Genomic DNA, 6,554 nt, shown 5'->3' with positions numbered 1-6,554 from the left:
GAACCACTCACAGCGCTTGAGACTACAAAGCTCCTAAGCATCGGTCGCTGTGATTGGTGGTGTCCAATCGAGCCGTGATCAATCGGGATCACCCCCGAAAATCGGATACAATGTGAATCCAGCAACAGATTTTTGCATAACGCATAATACATAGTGTGCATAAGCGAATCAATCAATCAAAATCTTTCCTTTCCTCCCATTCCACGGAAAAGGAGAACTTTAATTGGCTGATTCTCTTATGCACTATGCATTATGCGTTATGCATGAGTCTGTGCTCTTCGCCTTAGAGTCCAATCGTGCCGTGTCCAATCGTGCACGTGTCCAATCGTACACGTGTCGAATCATGCCGTGTCCAATCGTGCACGTGTCCAATCGTGCAGTGTCCAATCGTACGCGTGTCCAATTGAACGGGTCCAATCGTGCGTGTCCAATCTTGGACGTGTCCTATCGTAAACTGGTCAATCGGGTGGCACCCGTGGGGTTTTAACTTGGGTGGTGGAATGCTTTTCTGGGTTTTAGATTGGTCGAGATTGTGGGGGAGCACAGGAATCGGTTGGTATCAACAAGTGTCTTCTTTGGTTTTATGATTCTTCTAAATTTATGGGAAACAAAAAGAATGCACGTTCACCGATTAAGACGAGCGCACTTGCACTGTCGGTACGCGCCCGTCAAACACTTTCCCTGGACGTCGCGTGTCACTTTTGTATTTTGGTCGCGGACATCGTGAGAATCGCGACTTAGCTGTTAGAAAATTGTTTAGGGGCCAATACTGACATTAATTGTCGTTTTTAATGGCGTTGTCCAAGGGAAGTGTCATCGGTGGTGCTTTAGCTCCCTGCGTTCACCGATTCTAAATTGATTTTGGGTGCTTTCCAGCAAGGACACAATCAAACACAGTGTAACACAGTTCATCCTTGTTTAACGTAAGCAAACAACAAGGATGTATGATTCACTGTGTTACACTGTGTCTGACTGTGTCCCTTGCTGGAAAGCACCCTATATTTGGCGTTAATGGAGACACTGGAATCTTTTACTTGAACTTTCTCATGGGAAAAGATTTTTATTACTTTTCTTAGAAGTCTTAGGGGTTGATAACCCTTAGGTCTCCGTGAGAAAAAGAAAAGAGGCAGCGTGAGTCCGCTGGACGTAACAGTAACTTGGCCTCGATACCAATGTTTAAATATTTATAGCCAGTTAGTGTTAAAGGAAATTTTCTTTCAACAATTCGAACGATCGGATAACGCGTAATTTGATACATGTAAATCCGTTAATAAATCAAACTAATCAAGACTCCTTACAAATCAAAGAATTGGAAACAGTAAGGGAATCGAGCGCAGAAGATGTCCCTCAAATAATACTCTTATAAAGAATGAAACTTTTTTATTCACTAAAGGCGCTTCCATGTTTCGACTCATTTTTGAGCCTTCCTCAGAGCAAACACACACTAACATATATAAAGTAAAAGTTATCCTATCATGGTGAGCTCCCCTACATCGAGAATTTAAATGCCAGAATTAAATAGAAAGAAAGAAAAGAAAATGAAAAAGAAGAGAAATATTAAAAATGTCAAAATATTCTTTAATTTGACATTTTTAATATTTCTCTTCTTTTTCATTTTCTTTTCTTTCTTTCTATTTAATTCTGGCATTTAAATTCTCGATGTAGGGGAGCTCACCATGATAGGATAACTTTTACTTTATATATGTTAGTGTGTGTTTGCTCTGAGGAAGGCTCAAAAATGAGTCGAAACATGGAAGCGCCTTTAGTGAATAAAGAAGTTTCATTCTTTATAAGTGAATTATTTGAGCGACGTCTTCTGCGCCCGACTCCTAGTGCCCTTACTCTTTCCAATTCTATGATATATGTAATTTTAAAGAAAATATGAGATATAAAATAGATATAAAAAAGAAAAAAAAATACTTACGTATCTGATTGTTCTTTATTTGGATTTTCTCCATCGTTGAATTTAGCTTTTTTCGCTCTTATTGTTAGATTGTCCTGGCTATTCTGTTCCATGTGGTAATTTTCAATATTCGTATTGCTGAACATTTTGTTTATATGTTTCGGAATATCGTCTTCACAATTGGAAAGTGCGTACATTCTTTTAAACGATGTTACTGGAACGATTGTTCTTTTCGTACCAATCGTTTTGTAAAAAATGATTACACAATTATATAATTATGCGTGATATCATTTTTCCCCTTCCCTTTCATTCTCTCGTTTATTTATGTAATATATGTATATGTGTTTATATATGTCATATATGTAACATATATAACAATAATTTTTGTAATATATATGTTTATATATGTATTAACTATATTGAATGAATTGATTCAAGATATCTTGCAACTATTGCAATAATCCATCTCTCGAACATTCAGTGTTAAGGATTTTTTTTATACTAAATTTGTCCGCTTTTGTCACGATTCTCCTGAATTCGTTGTATTGGTAAAATTGTTGTTTCTTAGCAAAATAAATATTACCATCCATATGTCAGAAAGCCATGGTTGGAGATGGTGGTATTCCTGGAAATATTGATTGTAACGGTTGATATACATTAACAATCAGAGTACATTCGTCTATTTGCGCCACATCGTTATCGTCGAAGATCACGTAGGTTTGTCCTTTGTGAGTATTTATCAGGGTATTAATTACAATGTTCGGGGGAAATCCAAAATTTCTTAAATGTTTCGGCCAGTCTTCTTTTAATTTGAAACTGGGATAATTGACCATGTAAACCATATTATTTATAAATAGCATTATTTCACCCAAAGGTCTTTGATACGCGGCTGACAAAGAGAAATTTTTTGGAAGGAAATTCATGTAAGTATTTAGCTCAAATGGTTCGTCATATTTGTTATCATTTATATTTATCGACCATGCGTAGCGTTGATACGTAACGAATATTCGATGATTTAATATTAACATAATATCCACATATTGTAATTCACAGAGATGTATTTTGTCAGGCTTATTTGTCGAAATTTCAGCAGTCGTTGTTGGTGGTTTTGTAGTAGTAGTCGTTGTTGTTATTCCTGGTTTGTTACTTCCATATAGATGCTGAATCGCTAAAATATTCTCTAAGTTGAATTTGACGGTTGTATTGGTATTTTTAGCAAACGCAAACATTACGGAATCTTCGCGCGAACTGTGCGTTAATCCTAACGAATGTCCGATTTCATGTGTTAACGTATGAAGTAGACGTTCCGAGTTGAAAGCTATTTTGCCGTCTAGATATATGTGTCAGGCTTCTGCATTGTCAACATGTATTTCGGTGTTGTAATTAGGATCGTGTGAAGGATAAAACGCGTGAGAGAGTACTCCACCAGGACTGTCGAATGAAGAGGGACAAATTTCTACGTTACGTTTGCGATCAACATATGTGTGAGTACCACTACGGTAAGATATTAAAATGTCAGGGTTTAATATTTTACGCTCGAATGTTAAGGATGAATTTGCTGCCCATAACGAGAATGCGAATGCTGTAATTTTTAAGACATTTGCATTTGCCAAATGAAAGTTCCACGTAAAATTTGTTTTCATCCATTTATGTATACCTGTATTGTGCTCATGATGTGAAACATCTGGGAAACCACATCGCGGTTTACGCATTTGATGTAACGTATGATCGTTCAATGTACCATCACCTTGTATTTGATAATATTATTGAAACCATGAAATAGCCTGTTTAATTTTTTCACTCCCGATTGATAATAATTGCATATTGTTCCCAATGTTATTCAAATAACCATACTTTTGCAGATATAGAATTATTTCTGTATTTATATCTTGAGGAGAAGAAGAATTCATCGTTGTAGTCGTTGCCGCTATAGTTTTAACAATGGTAACAAAGATAATGATAAACGCGATAGACATTATGGTATATAAAAATGATGTGCACTCCAAGACGAATAAATTACTTTTGCTATCTTACATATGTATGTATTCTCAGACGACATTATTGTATCTATTTAAAGGAAAAGGAAGATGAAATCATGAGATATAAATAAAGTGTATGGTATTACATATATTTGATAGTATGAGTCATACATACAAGTAGAATGTGTCGCAATAACGCAGTAGCGTGAAATTATAATATGTATTTATATAGGAAATTTTTTTGGTTAAAAATAGCAAGTTTCGGATATATGTATATCGTTACATAATTTTGCAAATAACATTAGTCAATAGATTGTATTCTACCACTCTGTCGTGAATAATAAGACAATAAGCTGTGGTGTTCGCAGGAATATTTTCCATACATTCAAATTCTATACGAATATCTATGGTAGCGCTTTTTATCAATTCATTTTGACGATAACAATCGATCACTACGAATGGACCGTTTAAAATAAATTCCGCGACAGATAATAGAGTATCGTAATTACTATAACCGTAGTATGTCTTTTGAAATTTTATATACATATCGTAAAGTATAGCGTATTTATTGAGTTTGAAATTTAAATTCATATTATCGTAAGGATAAAAATCAGAATTTAAAAAAAGTTTCAGATTAGTGAGGTTACATGCGTCGAATTGTGAAACAATTTGCGATACTACGTTTCTTCTTCCGGTTTGAAGCGTAAAAATTATATATCGCGGTTTCTCTAACTATAACTGCGATGTAGTTTTAACAGCCCATGAATGCTTTGTTGTGCTTTGAAGCAGAGGAAATTCGTATATATCCCACGATCGTAAACCCATGCTGAGATATCGCTCGTTTTCCAACGTTCGCAAAAGTGATAATTTATAATTAACATCGTTTAACACTACATGTGGCATTTTCCATTATATTTTCAATAGCGTGATCTTAGGTTCTGCCGATTCGTGTGCTAAAACACAATTGTTATCGTTACGCGCACGTATCAAGATAAGTTCGTGTCGCGCGTTTATTACTATGCGTTTGTAATCCTCCCAAAATCCTAGGAGTATGTTGAATGGTACGCAAAAGTTGAAATCTTCAGGTGTCGCTATGGGAAGTAAATTAAATTTGTTGTCCCATCCTACAATTTCTAGCGTTTTACTCTTGCCAGTGGTTAATAATAAAAAATTTTTGATCGTACTGGTAATTCCAACGTTTCTAGATCTATCGATTTCCACACCGTTTAACTCACATCGAATTTCATCGAACATGAACGCAACGCGATTGTTTGATAATTGCGGGGGCTTTTCGGTGGTTCCATCCTGCCTTTTCGTTAAGAATTTTCCCTCGATGTAGAAAAAACTCTCGCACGGTAATGTGTACAGATCTTGATGTTGTATAGGTATTCGTATTTCATCGCTGTATCCGTATGTGGTGTTCACAAGGGTGAAAGCGGGATCGGGAAAGGGGAAACAGACATGGCGGACGTGCCATACAAGTGTGGGGATAAAATTTGCGTTTGCGCTTGCGCGGCTCGGAACTGAATCCGAAGTGTGGCGATAATGGTCGACCGGTTACGAACCTTAAACCACAACGTGCCAAAGCAACCGGCCATTGTTCTATTATGCTTCCATAACGCCATCAACCGCTATCAACGTACGACGAACACTCAGGGCGACTGTTACCAACGCCGATTAACTTAATCGACGATTAACTCAATCAGCAGAATTACTATTACAGATAGGAGATTTTTATTACTTTTATCACAGTTAAGTATAAGAACGCAGAGATAGAAGTATATCACGAAAAGATGAGGTTAAGAACGATATACAGTCTTGCTGTTGAATACATTGCTGATTGAATTAATCGTTAATTAAGTCGCCCTCAGAGAAGAACTATCGTTATTTGTCGTCATTCTGATATCAAAATGATGTCTTTAATGTCCTTTTGACGTTAAAATTACTGCAAATGTTCTCTCTCTCTCTCTCTCTCTCTCTACCTGGGAATGTGTAGGTTTATTGCGTCCATGCTTCAAACCTACACATATATAGGATATTAGTTCTCTGTCAGACCACTTGAGGCGCAACGATTATTCTCCGTTTCCATCATTCAACACAGAGCTTGCGCTTCTCTTTGTATATGTTCTGTGGTGGTGTTAGCGCATGGGTTGTAAGTGTGTGTCTCGATCTTAACGATCGTCGAAGATGGGCTCACCCCCGATATTTAAGATATCACGTCTCATTTCTTACGACGAATCCTAGGGATCGTAGAAAAGCGAAGTTCGCAGCGTTCAACATTTCCTCCTTTCCTCTTTGCTTGTTTCCAACGTATCGTTCGGCGAGCGATGATAATATTGTCAATGGTTGCGATACAGTTATCGTGGTGGAAGTATTCTTTTCGTCGTGCAATTCGTCTAGAATGAGCATCTTTTGCTTGTAAGGATATGTACAGTCTGTAAAGTAAGAGCGTGTACGGCATAAATGGCAATTGGCTTCAAATATCGTCTTAGTTTTTGTGTGAGTCGGTAGATGGAACCTTTGTCGTGAATGCTTTGTCACAAAAGATTCAGTTGGTGTCGAATTCTTATCTGAGAAACACGGTAACCGCTATGAGTGCCGCATACGCATCGCGCTACGAGGCTGTGTTCCTTTGTTCCCACCCGAAAGGACCAAAAATGTCATACGTAACG

General features: G+C 37.0%; 1 pseudogene; it reads right to left on the bottom strand.

The window, feature by feature from the left end:
- The window catches only part of LOC108760107 (uncharacterized), a 9,729-nt pseudogene extending 6,582 nt beyond the window's left edge, over positions 1–3,147 (bottom strand).
- Positions 3,148–6,554: the final 3,407 nt, after the last annotated feature.

This window comes from Trachymyrmex cornetzi, unplaced genomic scaffold (assembly GCF_001594075.2).
Source record: "Trachymyrmex cornetzi isolate Tcor2-1 unplaced genomic scaffold, Tcor1.1 scaffold2191, whole genome shotgun sequence".
NCBI classification, from domain to species: Eukaryota; Metazoa; Arthropoda; class Insecta; order Hymenoptera; family Formicidae; genus Trachymyrmex; species Trachymyrmex cornetzi.
Note: the sequence above shows the minus strand (reverse complement) of the source record. Positions and strands in the feature narration are given on the sequence as shown.